Source organism: Lepisosteus oculatus, chromosome 11 (assembly GCF_040954835.1).
Source record: "Lepisosteus oculatus isolate fLepOcu1 chromosome 11, fLepOcu1.hap2, whole genome shotgun sequence".
In the NCBI taxonomy this organism is placed as follows: domain Eukaryota; kingdom Metazoa; phylum Chordata; class Actinopteri; order Semionotiformes; family Lepisosteidae; genus Lepisosteus; species Lepisosteus oculatus.
The window spans coordinates 29236207-29255360 of NC_090706.1; the positions used below are offsets into that span (position 1 = coordinate 29236207).

Below are 19154 nucleotides of genomic sequence, written 5' to 3' on the forward strand. Positions count from 1 at the left end.
GCAGAGAACAAGGCGAGTGAGAGAGTGCGAGGGTTTGGCCAGATTCCCAGTGTGACGTTTTACTTTTCCTGTCACTTGCAGGGCCTGTCAGTGATCCGCAGGCCGGGATTAAATTGCATCCAGCTGCTGTGAGCCAGAGCCAGGGAGCAGATTCTCTCCCTGTGACTGGAAACACTTGGAGATTAATTCCTCAGCTCCAGTAATCCCTCCAGCCATGCAGCAGGCTGGGAACAATCCAGGGCATGCCAGCAGACTCCCAAAACAGACTGCGCTGCATCCCAAGGGAATCAAACCCTGCCTTCACAAACCCGCCCTGATACAGACGCCCCTACAGAGACACAAGTGCACACAACAGTCACCCGTTTATATACACACATGCTGCACACACACACAAGATTTGTTGAGCTTTTAGACAGCTTACCACAGTCTCTTCTCTCCGGCAGAACTGAACAAAGAATGCTGTTGGGGGACATGATGTTGTCTTTAGATAAGATAAGGCCATTTACAATTTCTTGTATTAAGAATTTGTCTTTCACATACCCCAACTTGCTCTCCATGAGACACACAGACAGGGAGAGAAGCTTGGGGTCAGAGTGCAGGGTCAGCCACAGCGCCCCTGGAGCAGTTGGGGTTAAGCACCTTGCTCAGGGGCCCAACAGAGTAGGATTCCTCTGCCAGCCGCAGGATGTGAACTGGTAGCCTCCTGGCCACAGGGGCAGATTCTTAGCCACAGAGCCACCACTCGGCCCAGGGTGGAGGTGTCCTTAGAGTGCATAGTGCTTAGCATTGCTGCCTCACAGAGCTGGGGCCCTGGTTTCAATTCTTGGGGTGCTCTGTGCGTCACGTTTGAATGTTCTCTCTTCCTGTATGTTTGCATGCGTTTCCCCCTATAGTCCAATCACAAGCTGGTAGGTTAATTGATCTCTGGGAAGATAATGGCGCTGATGTGAGTGTGTGCATGTCTGTATCTGTGTTTGTGTGCCTTACGGTGGACTGGGATGTACCCCACTTTGCGCCTTGTACCTCTCCAGTTTTCAATCTGATTCTGCCACGGCTATTACATCATCACCAGGTGAGGCCCCGTTTGAAAACAGTGTTTACTGGGGAGACAGCGTCATTAGAAATAATGCTGTGTTATTCCAAGAACTGCAGGCTTTGTCTGGCTGCCCACAGCTGAAACAACACCAGGTGATGTCAGATCGGCAGCGCTAATGAAGAAATACAGCCTGTGAGAATTACACTCGTCAACATGGGTATTGGCCACAGGTACAGAAAAATTATGAGTAATGCGCTCTTTGGTTCTTGAATGCAATTACCGAATGCTTCACTCACATTTGGAAAAAATACCGCCTGGTGTATTTTTAGCCCGGGAGAACAGTGCTTCAGTGACAGCCTTGGGAACTGGTGTCGGCAGTCTGCTCTGGGAGGTGGTGGTGGGGGTGTGATGGCACGGGCCCTGGGCGCAGAGAGATTCGGCAGCCTGAGCTCTGAGGACCAATCAGGGTGCAGGATACTGTGAAGAGTAACTGTGAGGAGCCCCAGTCTCAGTTCTGAGGACCAATCAGGATGCAGGATACTGTGAGGAGTAACTGTGAGGAGCTTCAGTCTCAGCTCTGAGAACCAATCAGGATGCAGGATACTGGTCCTCACTTCACTGTACTGTGAGGAGCCCCAGTCTCATCTCTGAGGACCAATCAGGATGCAGGATACAGCAAGGAGGAGAGTTTATCCTATTGGATAGTGTGTGACAAGGGCTCTAGGGGGCGCTTGTGTCTTTGGTGCAGTGGGCCCTGCACTGGTGCGGGCCGGGTGGGCTGGAGTGGGCTCCTAGACCGCACGTCGAGCACTTTCAGTGCCAGATCGAGGCCTGAATGCCCGGCTAAAAACCATGTCCCAGAGGCGACGCCTCTGTAAATGTTATGGGACTCTCTCTCAGCGCAGGGAGCCAGGTCAAGCGTCTCACACTGCAGGTCCGCACTTGGCTGTGGAGCCGGTCCTGAGAATCCGCAGTCTGCCGAGTTCGGACGCTACGCCGCTAAATCAGAATCCCACCTAAAAGATGGGCGCCTGTTCCAACGGGTTCTCCTTCCTGACCCCCGCACAGCCGCGGAAATCTCTCGCACCAGCAACTGTCCAGCCAGGCTCCCAGGTAAACAAGAAAAGAACCAGAAACTCAGACAGGCTCTGGAATTTTCCCAGCACTGGAATAGACCACAGCAGCAGTAACATTTTACAGCTTTGTTTTTTTAAAGGGGGGGGGGGGACGATTTAAACGACACGCTCAGCGGGTAGCGCCATTAAAATCCGCGATGAGCGAGAAACTGTCTCCCTGCGTGAAAAAAAAACTCCCGCGGTAGCTGTGCGTTTTCACGTCTCATTGCCTCACTTTTCAGTCCTGCAAGGGCCTCGAGTTGTCCCAGCGCGCAGCTGGAAAGGGGCTGATTCAGAGAGAGCGCGAAGCAGGTAGCCTCCGGTCCCACGCTCCTGCGCTCGCTCGCTCTTTCCCGGCTGACATCACTGACAGTTGGCTCCGGGATGTCAGGAGGCCCTAAAAATAGCCCGGGCCTGATTTCACACAGCTGTGGGGAGGCCGGGGGGGGGAGAGAGAGGCAGCGGCCGGCCGCTCAGACGCGCGTACCGGGCTCGCCGCCGCTTCGCCCGGCTTCGCGGCCCGCGGGGTCAGGCAGAGCTTTGGGCTTTCGACAGGTTGCTTCCAGAAACGTCCACGGCTCGGCTGCGCGGGGCTGCCGTCGGTCCTCTGGCGGCTTGGGACGGTGCTGTTGGGAACGTAGCTCAGACAATTCGTCGACCCGCGTCCTTATTTTTCTTGCTCTGTTTTTGACTTAATGTACGTTGTGTATCTCTGGGAGACGTGTATACGGTGTGTTGTGTATGTATAATTGCTGATGTGATACCTCCCAGCTGTGGGGTTGGGGTTTAAAAAATAAACTGTTGAGGGTTTCAGCCGTGCTGTTATCTGACCCGCGCCCATCTGTCTGTGCAAAATCAGTCCTAAATCAGGTAGCAGACACGTGAAATCCTGCCCCCGCTCGCGGATCGGATAAAATCCCACAGCTGGGGAACCGTGGAGCTGCTCCAGCTGCTGCTCAGCGGGATTCGGGAATCCGGCCGGTCACGCGTGAGAGAAGCGACTTTCCTGGAGGACACCACAGCGCGTCCTGATCGGTGACAACACCTTCCCTTCCCTCCCGTCCAAAGCATAAAGCGAACTGGGGGGGGACTGGGCCGAGGTGCTGAAGCTGTTGGTGAACAACTGGAACAGTTTTTGTTTGTCCCCAGTACGTTATACCTGACACGACGTATCACGATTGTAACGCACACGGCCTCCAGACCAGCGCGGTGACGTCACCCCCTTCCCTGTGAACAGCAGGGACCGCAGCCGCTGGGCTGATGGGAGATTTCCCTTCGGCTCAACAGGCTGGGTCCCTGTTGAGAGACGCTGGAGGCCTGGGTTCGAGTCCCTGACGGTGGGGGGCCGACCTGATGCGGCAGTGGCGAGGGCGCCCACGCGAACCCCGTAGTGTTACACGACTACGGTTCATTGACCGATTGTCGACCTGTTGTCTTTGTTTTCAGTCTGAAGGAATAACACTCAACTCCACTGCTGATCCTGACCCTGTTCACCTCAGGACTCAAGAGGTCACTATCCTCTTCCGGTGCCTTCTGTCCAGGGAAACCCAAGGCCTCCTTCCAGAACTGTCTCCTATCTAACAGGACCCCGGCTGCTCTCCCTCCACCCCATGCACATTAACACAGAAACGCCAGTTCAATTCCAGAAACAGGGTTTAACCCCCCCTCCAGTGGGCTGTGTACATTGTACTATGTATTGCCTTGTAATTTGCACGATCAGCACTTTGCACAATGTGTATCCTTTCTACAGTGTCTATATCGGTGTCCTGCCTGTATCTGCACCACGGACCAGGAGGAACGATATTTCGTCCCACTGTATACTTGTATGTGGCTGGAACGACAAATAAACGTGAACTTGAACAATGTCTCTGCTCCTTCTGCTCCTCTATCTAAATAAAGAGCCAGTGGCAGTATTCCTGTAATCACAGTAAGACCCACGTGCGACAGGAGGCCCTGGTGTTTCCTTTTAGGTAACAGACCCCAAAACGTTTTGGAGTTCAGTGGAGTTTTTTTGGGGGAATCGATTTCTCACTCTTCTTACTTCCCTGCCTGAGAATGAAACAGCCCCTCCTGCACACTCTGGATATGTGATCCCCTGTCAACATCTCCTAACAGCTGCGCTGAGGGATTGGGAAGCACACCGTTCGGTCCGGCAGCCTCGAGTTTCCACCCCGTTCTGGTGCCGTTCTAGCCTGAGAGCGAAATTATCCTTGACAGCATTACAGCTTCCGGTCCTGGAAGACGGGCGAGAGAGCAGAGGGGGACTGGGGCTCAGGCGTTTCCTGTTGAACTGCTGTCCTCTCGATATTTGCTCCAGATGTTCGACGGGAGCCCGTGAGGAGAGAGAGAGAGAGAGAGAGAGAGCGCTTGCTCCGTCTGCGATTGGCCGGCGATGACATCACCGCTGCGGAAATCCGGGCGCTGCTCTCCAGCAGGTTGGGAACGGCGTGGATCGTGCTCTGGAATGAGAGTTCCCATGGACGACACCCACAGTCCCCACAGCAGGCTGACCCTGCCTGGAAAGAAAAAAAAAATCCTGTGTTTTTCTTTTTCTGCTTTGTTTATGTGCCTCCTCACTTGCAGGCTAGTCCATCAGGATCTGAATCGATGGGCTTCCCAGATCCTGTTATCCCGGTTCCCATCGCTGACAAGTTCCAAAACTGAATCCTGCGCTCCAGACTGTACTATCAGGTCATGTTGCTGAACTTCATCATTTTCCCTCAGAAAAAAGCGGCAGATCAGGGATCTGTGAAATACGTCATCCGCTCAGCGTCTCCTTCAGCAGTTAGAAAGCAGGAAAACAACTAAGCTAAGAACAGAGAGAACAGAGATAACCTGAGAACCAAGCTGCAAGGAGAAACTCAGACCTCTGTATCAATTGCAGATTCAGTTTGGGAGAAATAAGCACACGAACAGGAGATCTGTTCACACCTGCAGCGCTGCAACACATTTATCGCTGCTCTGTTTTGGAACATTTTTCTGAAAGAAAAACAGTGGACTTGAATGATGTGCTCTTAAGTGATCAGCAGCACCTGATTAAGAGGAAGCACTGGCTGAATATCAATGAAATCCCAGGCCTGAATATCAGACACACTTTTAATTGCACAACAGGAGTAAGAATGTTTGCACGATCAGTGCCCACTAGTGCCACTCTTGTATCACACATGCTGGCAGGAATGGGCAAGGTGAACAGACAAGATACTTCCCTGGGGTCAGATGAATGTCCGACCCTGACAGGACAAAGAAGCCGAGTCTCTTTGGGCTGGAACAGGGAAGACTAGAATCCAAGCGCTCACAATCACCGACTCTGACACAGTTGACCCAGTGGATGTCAGTTGAGCCACCAGAACAGAAACAGGGAACCAGAGGACCTCAGTGCAAACTACAGGGAAGAGCGTCAACACCTGGAACAGGAGGCACTTCTGTACACAAAGGGTGGGGGGAGTGTGGAGCAAGCCGCCCAGCCACGTTGTCGAAGCTGATGCCCTGGATGACATCCTCAGAAGACGTAGCTACCAGCAAAAACACACGCGGGAACATTTCCCGTCAACGTATGCTCTCGTGCCAGGAGACATTTGGAGCGCAGTGTGGCCACATTGGCCTTCTTGTCAGCTCATCACCTGGGTGACAGTCAGGACGGAGAGCCAGGCACTAGACCTGCTATGTCAGGGTGTGACGAAGGCCCGTTTCTCACCTTCACATTGTATCTGCAGTGTCCACTCACCAGTACAGGTTCATCCTCCTCCTCCTCCTCATCCTCATCATCATCATCAGAGCACACGTAGAGAACAGAACATTTTTGGTGCACACTTCTTCACTCTTGTCATTGCTGTTGAGCTGTCGTTATTAATTGTGCATCGGATGTTGTCGTTTGTCCCTTTGCTTTTGGGATCGTTGTTTCTTATGTGTTGCCTGTTGTTGTGGGTCCACCCTGAGTCTCATTGCTCTGCCTGTCTCATGTCTGTCTCTCCATTCTGTGTCCAGTTATAGACCCCGAACAGATTCTTCCCTGTCCCCCAGGGGTGGCCAGAGCTGAGCTTTGGGTTTTTAACCAGCCTCTCTAGGTGTACCATCCTTGCTGTTCAACAGCCTGGGGCTCTTAAAAGCCTGATTGGCAGTTGGAGAGTTTCCTGCAGAGCTACTAGTTAGAACTACTACCTGTTGTCTGTTTTCACTTTCTTTTAGAAATATTTTTTCCTGTACTGGAGCACTTAGTAAATCCACACTTGCCCTGCACCTCGTCTGGGTCTCCAGTGCGGTTTTCCTGAGTCCTGTGACCACCGCTAGACTTACCCCGACCCCTTGGAAATCCTGTTGGAAAAGCACCTTCCTATTTTAAAAGAGTGAGGAAGAACTCGTGAAAGAAGGCCCTTTCAAAAACAATCTCAGTTCAGATTGTGCTGTGTGCTCCAGGGTTTTTGGGACTCGTGCATTGTAAAGAGATTCTTGCTGGTTTCCTGTACTCGGGAATGTCTCCGGACGGTCCCAGGGAAAGCCTGGGATTTTCCTTCGTGAACGTGTCACTGTGCTCAGCCGTCCGCTCTGCCTCATGCCCTTGGTCACCCCTCCTCTCTCAGGGGACCCCCCTCCCCCCAGCGCACACACACTGACACACGCACAGACACACACTCACGCACACAGACATGCATAGACATCGTTCACGCACAAACGCCACAGATACACACTCACACGCATGCATAGACACACATACACGTTCTGCCCTGAAGCAGTGTCCCAGAGCAGAGCTGGGGACTGGTCTCTTCCAACGTCCTGGAGTGGGGCTGGGGACTGGTCTCTCCTGGTGTCCCGGAGCGGGTTGGGGACTGGTGTCTACTGGACTAGTGTCCTAGAGTGGGGCAGGGGGCTGGTCTGTACTGGACTGGTCTCTCCTGGGCTGGTGTCCCGGAGTGGGGCAAGTCTGCTTTCAGTCCCGGGAGTGTTTTTGAGGATGACACCCTTACCAACAGAGAGAGAATTTGTCATTCCGTCTGCTTTAGCAGTGGTGCAGGAAATTCACAATGATGGGAGGGAGAGAGACACGTTCACCAGAGTGGCAGGGTCTGTATTTTCACTCCTAGAGCAGGTGAGCAAGGCTGAGGTGTCGCATGGGGCTCACAGAGTGTGAGGCGATGGGAGATATTTTAAGGCCTTGTGATCTCCTATACCACGGTAAAGGTGCAGTAAATCACGATAAAGCACGGAACAGTGTACAGCTGAGTAGTTTTGACAAGGCAACGGAAAGACTGTGTCAGAAAAGAGCAAACAAAAAACACTACTCATTGACCCCGTGTGAAAGTTTCATACCAGCAGCGCGCAAACACATCTCTTCATCCCGTCCGCCTGCCTGTGTCCCCAGGGACGCCCGTTCTGCCTGTCCCGCCTGCCTGCTGCCCGACCGGGCGCTAGTAAGCGAGCCGGGACAGCCCGGGCCGGGCAAGTGCGGACACGCAGGTTTCGGCCGCGCCGCGCGGGGCTCGTTCAGCCGAAACTCAGCCGCTCCGCCGGAGCACGGAGAGAGAGAGAGAGAGAGAGACGGGACTGTTTCAGCGTCACGCAGGCCGTCAGTTCCCCGAATGACAACGGAAGGAAAACGGGCGAAAAGAAATCAAAACGAAAGTGTGGGGCCGGTAGAAAATGTTTCACACCAGACTCAGCTGTTTCATTTGTGTTTGTTTTCATGGGCGGCACTTTGACCCTGATGCTTCACAGGTGCTGGGTCTGAATCTGTCTGTGTGGAGTCTGCATGCTCTGTCTATCCGACGTCACGCGTACAGCGTGTAATTCAGCCTGACAGTGGATACTGGTTACTGGACGGGTATCGTGCGTTTGTAACCCCCATCTCTGAACTGGCTTCATCACTCTGTTCTCCTCCCCACTGAGAGCTGGTGTGTGGTGAGCACACTGGTGCACTCTGGCTACTGTGTCTTTCATCCAGGTGGGGCTACACACTGGTGGTGGTGGAGGGGAGGAGTCCCTATTACCTGTAGTGTATTGTTCAGAAAAGCGCTATGTAAGTGTAAGGAATTATTCATTATTATTAATTTGGGAATGCATGGGGACTGTGCCTGCTCAGTCACCACCGGGTAGCTTCTTCTTATTATTATTCGCGTTTGTGAGCTACTCGTTGAAACAGTTAGCCTGGGGTCTGGGGAGATGAGCGCACCTGTTGTTCTCGTGCTCTCCGACAGCTCCGCGCTCCTGCCGGAAGTCCGCAGGCACGCGACGCCGGCTGCGGGGAGGCGGTCTGGTCCAACAGGCTGGGCTGCAGGGCTCCCGCAGGGGGCGTGACGGGTTTTTTTGTTGTTGTTGTAACTTTCTTTTGCCAAATCCCATTGATGACAGAGCCATGAGCCATGGTGTGGAGAGGGCTTGATGGGCGAACTCTAAACTCGGAAACCGCGCGGCTGCGGTGGGGAAGAAGCAGTCTCAACCCGTGTCTATACTCTACACGACATACAACCAGCAGATCTCGGTCATCTCTAAAACAACTCGGGAACGACCCACCCCAGCGTCTCGAAATCGATCATTTCTGAGCTGGTTCTTTCATTCACATTTGTGTTCGGGTGAATGGGTCATTAATAAAAAAGAAACCTCATTTCCTAGCCCGGGTACCCGTTGGTAACGAGAGCGGGTGGGGAGGAGCCGACTTCAGTGGAACCTCAAGGTGTAACCTGTCAAATGAACACAACAGGTATATGTCGGTCCAGAAATGCCTCCTGCCTCCTCTCATTTGCTGCACCTTTACACACGGTCTGTGACTTGTCCTGACTTGTGCACACCACCCACTGAGCTCGCTGGCGTGCTGCGTCTGGTTCAATAAAGGTGTATTAGTAGTATTAATGGCTGAAGAGGCACCCGGAATTTCTCTAGCTAGCCTGCAAAACAGCCCACAGCTTATCTTTGCCTTATCTGACATACAGGACTTGGGGTCGACCCCACTCTGTCCCTGAAAGCAGGAGGCATCAGTCATCAGCCTCTATACTTACAGGAATCCCACCCCAGTCTCCTTAGAGTAGGGGGGTCTCCCAGCCTGAAGTGCCACCCCATCTGATTAGTGTTATAGGTCACCCTAAATCAGAGAGCCCCACGCCCAGCTAGTCTGGTAGGTCACCCTAAATCAGAGAGCCCCACCCCAGCTAGTCTGGTAGGTCACCCTAAATCAGGGAGCCCCACGCCCAGCTAGTCTGATAGGTCACCCTAAATCAGAGAGCCCCACCCCAGCTAGTCTGATAGGTCACCCTAAATCAGGGAGCCCCACGCCCAGCTAGTCTGATAGGTCACCCTAAATCAGGGAGCCCCACGCCCAGCTAGTCTGATAGGTCACCCTAAATCAGAGAGCCCCACGCCCTGCTAGTCTGATAGGTCACCCTAAATCAGGGAGCCCCACGCCCAGCTAGTCTGATAGGTCACCCTAAATCAGGGAGCCCCACGCCCTGCTAGTCTGATAGGTCACCCTAAATCAGGGAGCCCCACGCCCTGCTAGTCTGATAGGTCACCCTAAATCAGGGAGCCCCACGCCCTGCTAGTCTGATAGGTCACCCTAAATCAGAGAGTCCCACGCCCTGCTAGTCTGATAGGTCACCCTAAATCAGAGAGACCCACCCCAGCTAGTCTGATAGGTCACCCTAAATCAGAGAGCCCCACGCCCTGCTAGTCTGATAGGTCACCCCAAATCAGAGAGACCCACCCCAGCTAGTCTGATAGGTCACCCTAAATCAGAGAGCCCCACCCCAGCTAGTCTGATAGGTCACCCCAAGGGCAGCTGTAAACGAGGGGCCGCTAGCACAGTGATCGCGAGTGGGTAGCGAGTTAAAAACGTATTAAACACCAGAGCACCGGACCGGAACCAAGCAGCGCGCTCTCCCAAGCCCTCCTGTCCTGTAGGATGTACCTGTATATCATTATTTGTTGTTGTTTAAATTTTGGAGCTCTGTATGATTCACACCAAGATAAAAAAAAAACGCTCCAGTTGTTTTTTTTTAAAGAAAAAATATTTGATACCCCCCACACCAAGAAATAATAAAACAAAAGAGGGGAAAAACCGAATGGTTCTCTGCGGGTACTTAAAAGTAAGTTGCCGAAGGGCATGGCTCTCGAGCAGCAATTAGACGCAGCGACGTTTCTTGTGCCTGACTGATGTACGAGCCCGTGACAGATGTGCGTATTAAAACCAGAAGCCCTTTCATCACCTCGGAGAAGGCAGATTCAGGCCTGGAGAACAGCTCCACGCAAAGGACGGGGAGTCAAGAGACGCAAAAGATCTCGAGCCCCGAACATAACGTCGACGGTCATTTCCAAAGAAGTAACGGGGAACGCCTTGGCTTGACCCCGGCTCGCGGCGGCGCTCTGCCAGCGCGAGGGGGTTACCGCAGGAGCGCAGCTTTGCTGCGGTCTGCAGGCCGGCTGGGGTCTCAGATAAAAGCGCCAGTTAAAGTCACTGGAGGGGCGCAGTGAATGATGTGGTTATCAAACGGCATATTTCAAAAACAGGATCTAAAAAGGCCTGCGGGCAGAGAACAAATAAGGCGCGTTCAGATGAGGATGAAAAGAAACTGTAAATAGATTTCAGATCAGAATGGAGGGCCTCATTAGCATCGCAGTCAACGTCCGCCGTGAAATGCTGTCGGTCGCCGTAAAACGATGGCTTTCTTTTTCTTTCTCTTTTCATTTTTACTAACCCCCATAAAAGAATACGAGAACAAACACCGTTTTATTTTTTTACAAAGCGCAGATTCTTGAAGTCGGAGCCCAGAGGTTTCGCGAGGTGGCTCCGCTGTGAATTGGGGGGCTCAGACTGCTGTTGTGAGGGGGTCCCGGTTTTCAAAGCCACAGCTCGCCTCTGAGCGAAATATCAATTTTTAAAATCCTCCCCTTTGCTCCCGTGGAAGTGGAAGAAGAGCGCGGCCGGCCCTCACATCACCCCTCGGGTCAAACCTCTGCCCTCCGCAACGTTTTTTTAGGGGGGGACTTGTTTAGGGGGTGCTCTCCCTTAATCGTAGTCTTTACCACAGCATGAAACCCTCTTCTCTAAACGCGGGCTTAGCGAAAGACCACGGCAAAACACGACACCACAAGCCTTGTCTCCGTCCGTCCTGTGGAGGATCTGCTCAACTCAGAACTGTGTCTGAGAGGCAGCTCGTCCAGACGGCTCCCTTTAACCCTGATAAAACAAATCGCGCAGGGGGAAAGCAGCCCTGTTTTGCGCGAACGCGCAAAGAAATGAAGTCTAATTGTGTTGGAAGTATACCGAGATTAACAGGAGCAAGGAAAATCAAAGTCTTATTCAGTCTACGCAGAGTCTAGCCCCGCTGCGCCTGCTGCCGGAGAGTACAGAGCAGCCTATCAGAGGGGGGTGCCTCGCTACCGGAAGAGCCCCCCGCGCGAGCCGGCAGGTCCGGGTAAATCAGGCGCACCTGCAGCTCGGCGAAGACTAAGACGTTTCCAAAGTCGGCATCCTTACAGATCTATGGAAACGAATTCGTATATATATTAGTAATTTTGCGGAATTATAACACACCTCTTCCGCAAACAACAACAGGTATATTTGGGTTACAAAATCTATAACAAGACGTACATGAACAGCAGGCAAAATGACAAATTAGGTGTAATAATAGCATTACACAGCGAACGGATACGTGAAGGTTATTGTGAAACTCGAGCGTAAACATACTGGATTCGGGGAAACCGCGGAAAGGTTTGAGTCCTTTTCGTAATCTGGATCAGCATCTCACGCTGCTCATTTCGAAACTAACTCCAGATCAGCCACCCGCCTTCCGCGGAACCTGAGTTTCCAGGTATGTATTAAGCAGTGATTCACAACTGATTATGTTCATGTTTTGTTTCTGCACTGCTCAAGTTGTAATCAATATTCCTGCTGCTCAGTTAATTGTTTCTGATAATGAGGCCAAAGCCATTCTCTGTTGTAGTTCAGCACAGCAAGGTGTCCACGGGGCTTCTGAAATTCCCCAGAATGTCTCCCAGTGAGTCGATAACCGTTCTCTGAAATGTAGCTAGTATTGGGCAGGGACATTATGGAAGTCCCTATATTCTGTATATAGCTGTATACTATACAGCAAGTGTCTGTCACTGTACTACTCGGAGTCAAGTCCTGTGTGGATTTTGCCAGTGAAGATCGAAGTGTACCGTGTTTGTAACTCATGCTCAGCTCCATGTGTAAAGAGAGAGGCAGCGGGAAGTGTGACCGGGTGGAATAGTGAGATGAGTTGTCCAGTTCCCTGTCTCAAAGCGGCAATTTGGCGTAGCCGATCAAACCTACCCCACAAGTCTTTTGGCACACTTTGGAAAACCTACTTGTGCATTGGGACAAACATGCAAACTCCACACAGAATATCACCCAGGGTGGAACTGAACCTCAGAGGTGTGAGGTAGTAGTAAGAACAATCCCATCGCTATGTTGCCTGAGCACTTACATCATATCTGTGTTTTGATCCCATTTTTTCTTAAAAAACATCTTTTCTCTGCATTGAAAGCAACTACAAATTGGGACTAAAAGTCACATAAACTGGCATCTGTCCTTAGTAACTCTAGGGACATAGGAGGCATGGATACCTTTCAATTTTTATTTTAGATTGAAACACAAGATTGTGTTATTCTTCTGCTTATCCACTAGGGAAAGCACACTTTGGGAAACCCACTTGTTCATTGATAGGAACATGCAAGCTCCACACAGAATATCACCAAGGTTGGAATAAAGTGTACTTAAGTACTCACTAGGCTTCAGTAGCTCCAGTGTGTCGGCATCTGCACCTTACTCCTGTCCTTGGCCAGCTGCACTGGCTCCTTGTCAAATTTAGAGTTGACTTTATGGTTCTCCTGCTGACATGGATCTCTGAATGGCCCAGCTCTACGTTCCTTTAGGCTTTATTTCATTAAATGTGACCCAGCTCTTGTAGCACAGGGGAGCACTGCTGCCTCGCAGTCCTGGGCTCAATTCCAGACCTGGGGTGCTATCTGTGTGGAGGTTGCATTGTTCTACCGATGTTTAAATGGATTTCCTTACGGGTGCTCCAGTTTCCTGACAGTTTAAGGACATACTGGTAGTTTAATTGGCTTCTTGGGAAAAGTGGCCTGTGGCGTGTTAAACCAAGTGACGTGTGTGTGCGTGTGTGTGCGTGCGTGTGCGTGCGTGTGTGTGGCCCTGTGATGAACTGTTGTCCCAGTTCAGGGTGTGTCCTGCCTTGAGCCCATTGCTTGCTGGGATAGGCGCCAGCTCCCCCACGGCCCTGTACTGGATAGAGCAGTCAGAAACTGGATGGATGGGCCCAGCTCCTCCTGTGACACGTGCTGATCCAGGCCTTTCTGAGTGAAGACCAGGCGAGAGAGTCTCCTGTCAGGCACCCCCTCGCTACAGTCCACTTGAGACGGCTGACGTCTGGAAAAGTCACTTCAGGACCTGTCTTTCCACTTCAGCTTTGAACGTACAGCTGACTTGTACTCTTAATTTTACTCAGTCGGTTTGCTGGGCTTTTCGTTTTCCTCTTTCTCATGTGTTCTGTGACGTGTAATAATGCACTGGTGCTGCTGTGCACTGTATGCTGTGTCGGAAAGCGCTCTTAAATACAGTCCTGTTGCTGTTATCACGACTATTCCGAAAGACACAGCCATCAGGGACAAAGACACGCACACACCCTTTGTGGTTTCTCAACTACCAGAAGGTTGTAATCTGACAGGTCTGGTGAGAACCGCAACAACGCAGTGATTTATCGCATTTCTTTTGCAACAGAGCTGAAAATGGCATTTCATCAGCGTGAAAGTATTTTTTCACTCAATTTCATTGGAAAACCGACACACATGCTCGCACACGTATATATTAAAAAAGGCAAACAAATGCTTTAAAAAATGCAGCAGACAGGATGAGAAAACAGGACTTTTCTTGTCTTTTGAGGCAACTTTGCAGGAGATCACTGCGGACGTTTAGACTGGAAAGGGCAGGGATCCCAGGTATAAGAAAGTAGTGCTTCTGGTAATAAAGCAAATTAATAAATAAATTCATGGCTCCATTGAAGTGCTAGGGGTAACCTAGCTGTTTTCTAATTATTTTTAATTAGTTTAAGACAACATCAAATGATTCTCACAATGTGTTTTCGCCTGTGTGTGGCAGAGCTGTAGATGCATAAATTCAGATGGTAATGTGAACTCCTTGTTATCTGAAAATGGGACATCCTTCGCTGGCAGTTATGCTGGGTTTTTTTTTCGGATCTGTGTTGTTGTGCACCGTTCTGATTCCTGGTTTCAGGCAGACGGATGGCGCTTGGAGACGCCTCCTTGGATCCCCCTGGGGAGCAGACAGCAGCGTTCCTGTGCTCAGGCGCTCAAGATGAGGGCTCGCATTTGCCTTGCAAATCTCCCGTTTCTTGAGCAATTTGAAAAGTCAATCTGGGATCAGGGGACCAATTAATTGAATTCTTTTCCCCCCCTCTTCTCAGAGTGCAAGAAACAAGTGTGTGGAGTGTGCATACAAGTATGGACGGCCTCACCGAAAGTCAGGGCCCCTTCGTTCAGGGCTGTCCCATCCTGCACTTGGAGGGCCTGTGTGTAGGAGGTGGGAGAAGCTGTTCCATTGGTCCAGTGAGTCAGTGACCAACTGGTTCAGGGCACACTGCCCCTCCAGGCCCGGGACCGGACTGCCCTGTCCCAGGCACAGCCCACCTCAAGGACCAGGACTGGACAGCCCACTTCTAGACATACCGCCCCTTCGGGACAAGGAGGCTCCAAGCCTCCAGTAGTGTCTTTGACTGCTATAAAATCTTCAACTGTTGAGAGATTGCAGTGGTTGAGAACAGACCCGTTTTTCATTGAGCTTGAATCTTTAATCCACACTGATGAGATCCCACTGATCTCTAAAAACCTGATCACAACAGCTCAAGGTGAACTAAATTGTGATTATTTAACAAGTCAGATTATTACTTCTAACTACTGTCTTGTTCGGAAAACTCTCGAGGTGACGGAACAGGACCAGTCTCTCCAATGTAATTACAGCCCCATAGCCTCACTGAGTGACCTCCGACAGTGCCTGTGGCCAGTCAGCGCGGGCAGAGAGACGCGTCCTGACCGCTGATCGTGTCCCCACTCTTGGAGTGAGTGAGCGAACAGATCTGATCGCTATTTCTAAACCACAAAACCCGCCTGGTTTCCATGGCGCAGCAGTGAACCCCCATGCACACTGGGGAAGATCAGATGTTTCTGTTCATACGAGAGACAAGTCATGCTTCTTGCCTGGTCATCATGTGCTCGCCAGCGTCTAGCTAGTACACCAGAGAAGGGCCATACCTTGTGGTGGTGATCAGCTGGTACCCCAGTGAGCTCAGGAGTCTCGACCGGTCATCCGACTGGCGTTGTTTCAGAATAGATCTGCAGAGTATACACATACTGTACCTACACGTGCCACAATTTGTACGCAGCGCTATATATGTGTTTTTCATGCGTCGCAGTAGATGCATATATTGTTTTTCCCCTTTATGTGAAAGACATCAGTAAAATAAAGTATGCGCTCTACATTTTTGGAAAACTTCAAACAGGCCGTGTGGCAAATTACAAAATCCAACCAAACAGGAGGAGCGAGAAGAAAGAAGAAGAAGAAGAAAAAAAAAAGCTTTGGAACTTTTTCTCTAATGAGGCCTTTCCGCTGGCGGAAAAAAAAAAAAAACTCACTTCGATATCATTTGATCTTTTTCCACAAAAGAGAGATTAGTTGCAGCAGATCGTTATTATCATTTTACATTAGTATTCATGTACCAGGGAGAAGCACGCAGGCTTGAACAAAGAGCAGTGTGAGTTTGGGGGTAGGAACCTCTTGTGGCGCGAGCTGCTGGAGCTCCAGGGTCCTCCTGTCGGTTTCTCGCGGTTTGATCACACGTGACAGGTTTCACACGCCCCCCCCCCGTCCTCCGGGGACAGAGTCCTCCGCGGCGTCTTCATTAATGCCTTCGCGTGTGCCGTCTTTTCCAGATAATGCGCGCGTCCCCCTGCCTGCGTTATCCCAAGCTAACGGTAATTGTCTGGTGGAGGAAATAATGTGCGCTAAATGGGTGTAAACTGGTTTGCATTGTAAATGTGCTCACAAAAATACTCCCATGTTTCACACCCAGTCATACGGAATAATGCATTTTTGATCAAATCTATGTTTAATGTATAAGCATATGTGTGATCGGATATAAAATGTACAGAAATGAGTCAGCTATTTTACGCCAAGTAAAATGGATAGTTTCATCTTTAAAAATGGAGAAGCTGTGGCTGAAGGACCTGAGGCAGTACCTGGGCAAGACAGGCACAGTTTTGGCATGAAAAATCAAGAAAGAAAATGTAATGTTGTTGTTGGGGGTGATGCCCAGGCCTCTTTTAAGAAACGTCAGGATGAGATCTTCGAGTCAAGGCAGGAGGCACTTCTTTCCACAAAGAGTGGCGGGTGTGTGGAACAGGCTGCCCCGCCATGTCATTGATGCCAATACCCTACCCTGGCTACTTTCTCAATTGGGAGGTTATATAAGAACAGAAGTTGCAAGAGTGCGAAGGCCTCTCAGCCCATCCAGCCCAGCCTGATGGAGATAAGATCCTTGGATCAATATGCTACTATCTGCTGAATGGGGCTGAATGACCTCCTTAAACATGTAACTGTTCCTTTGTTCTTGTATGCTCACTGTCCCAATCAGGGGAGAATGAGAAACTAGGAGATTGTCCTCCCACACCCCTGCAAGCAGAGCCGTCCTTCATTAGAGTAGTAGCCAGCTCCTGAGAGTCTGCCAGGAGAGTCAGCCCTGATAGGAGGGGCCTCACGTCTCTCGATGACATCACACAGGGTCACACGCGCTATCTGGAACCATGCCAACACCTCCAGATGGGGGGTCCCAGTCACGATTGGCTGGTGACAGGGCTAGAAACTGGCAACATACAGCTCGCAGTCCTCTCACCCTGAGCTTCAAGGTCAGGCCCTTACCACCACTCTGCAGCCCCCGTTCCTCCATTCACTTGAAACACAAAGGTCAATGCTTGGTCTCCTTCTTCCAAAACACTGTGAAGGACGTCTAAAGATCACTGCGTGATGAAAAAGTGGGGAAATGAAATCTATCCAGGCATCAGTCCAGTCCCTCTCTTTTAATTCCTGTGAGGCACTGAAGCAAACAGCTGAGAAGCAAATGGAAGAACACAGCCGGCCAAAACCAAGAGTTGCGATTCGTTTTTCAAGAAATAAAAATCGCGGTAATTCTACCTCTTCAGGAGACAAATAGACAAACTGTTACAGCCCTTGCTGTTGCGAATCCATTTAGGACTTCACTAATCTTTCCCCGGGCTCCACGTGGGCTTGGTAAAAGGCATTAACTCTCCTTGATCAGCACAGCGGACGGCCCCCCGTGTGCTGTCACATGGGAACACGCACTGTATATGACACCAGCACGCCCGACACACCAGCCAACAGCACAGAGCCTAGAGGATGTCTGCGCACCCTTTCCACCTTACAGGCTCTCAACAAGACGGCTTCTGTCAGAATCCATCTTCCCTGTGCTTACTCATTACAACAGATGACCTGCAAGCACAAAACGCCTGCTCAAGCTTGCTGAAAAGCCATTAGGAACGAAACTCTCGAAAGGTTGGTTGGATTAGTCTCCACACCCCCGAAATTAATGCTCGATGGAACCTCTTTTGCCTGAATTACAGCCAGGATTCTGTCTGGGTAGTTCTGTACCACGCCTGGATGTGGCAGCGTTGGCCCACTCCTCCTCGCGGAGCTCTTGGAGCTCCGTCAGGATTGCGATGGGGGCAGTGATGGACTGCGCTGTTCAAGCCAGCCGCAGATCCCCAGTAGGCTTGGGATCAGGGGTCCGACTGGGCCGCCCGAGCCGAGCTCGTGCGTTACACTCTGCAGGGACAAACGGGGAAGGAGAACTCGAGGAAATCAGGCCTTTCATCTTCTCGTGCTGTAGCACAGCTCCCCCTGAAGGGCGGTGTGGTGGTGAGAGGTTGAAAGGTTGAACTAGGTGTGTTGCGCTGGTCTGTCTAGGCAGAAGTGTGGCCGGAATTCCAGCACAAAATTCCCCTCATCCACCACTGTGAGTGCGTGCGGAGCTCCTACACCGTGTTTGACACCTGCACCCCCGCCCAGGACCTAGAAGAGAGCGGACAGGAGGTGCTCCCGAGCCCCTTCCCATGTGGATTTGTGGAAAAGTGCAGGGACTGTGGCAGGGGTCCTGATGCCCTCCGAGCCGGACCTTGGGACCGGGCCCAAGCCCGAGCCACGGACCGGCTCCTTCTGCACACGGGCTTGTCCACACGGAGAGGAGCAGGAAATCCCACCGGCCAGCTAGCGTCTCGGACCACTGGGGGCGCACTCGCACGGGCGTGATGGAGAGAGATTGCTTTCGCGGCCTTGCGATGCCAGTATTAATACGGACGGATTCTGACAGGCTCCTTTCATTCCGTTAATCTGGAAATAGAAATGTTATCCAATCCAAGAGGATTAGGAAGCCACAGCGCTTCCGCACTGACCAATGAAAAAAAAGAGGGATTTTCTCCAAGCAGGGTGAAGGCTGATTGGATCACCCTCTTAATCTGAGCTCAGTTTGATTCTCTTTTTTGTTACAAGCATTCCAGGGCCACAGAGTTCCTGGATAACAGGACCAGCCTTCTGCAGAGGGAGGGCTGTAGTCACAGAGTCCAGCTCCTGTTTATTGTGCTTTCTAAGCCCCTGCGGGTTTTTGATCCAACCGATCAGCTTTTAATAATGCGTTCTGCCTTGTTGGCTGCTTTGAGTTGAATGTGAAAAGCTCACATGTGCAGTGTACTGAAACTCACATTAGCCGTGGAAATTATTAACCGTGCATCATCCATTATATGAAAGCCTCTTATTTTTTTTATTTTTAATACATCCGTATGATGCATTTATCCTACAGTAAGCAACGTACATTTGAGCTCATTTATACTGCTGGGCTATATACTGGAGCTCTCTGAGCGCAGAGCCTTGCTCAGGGCTACAACAGCGGTGTCCCAAG

General features: G+C 51.1%; 1 long non-coding RNA gene across 1 annotated transcript; it reads left to right on the forward strand.

Annotated features, from left to right (window-relative positions):
• Window positions 1–2590: 2590 nt before the first annotated feature.
• LOC138241776 (uncharacterized) lies at window positions 2591–4014 on the forward strand. Its single transcript, XR_011191053.1, has 2 exons — window positions 2591–3299; window positions 3605–4014. It is a non-coding gene; the product is annotated as an uncharacterized lncRNA (long non-coding RNA).
• The last annotated feature ends 15140 nt before the right edge of the window (window positions 4015–19154 follow it).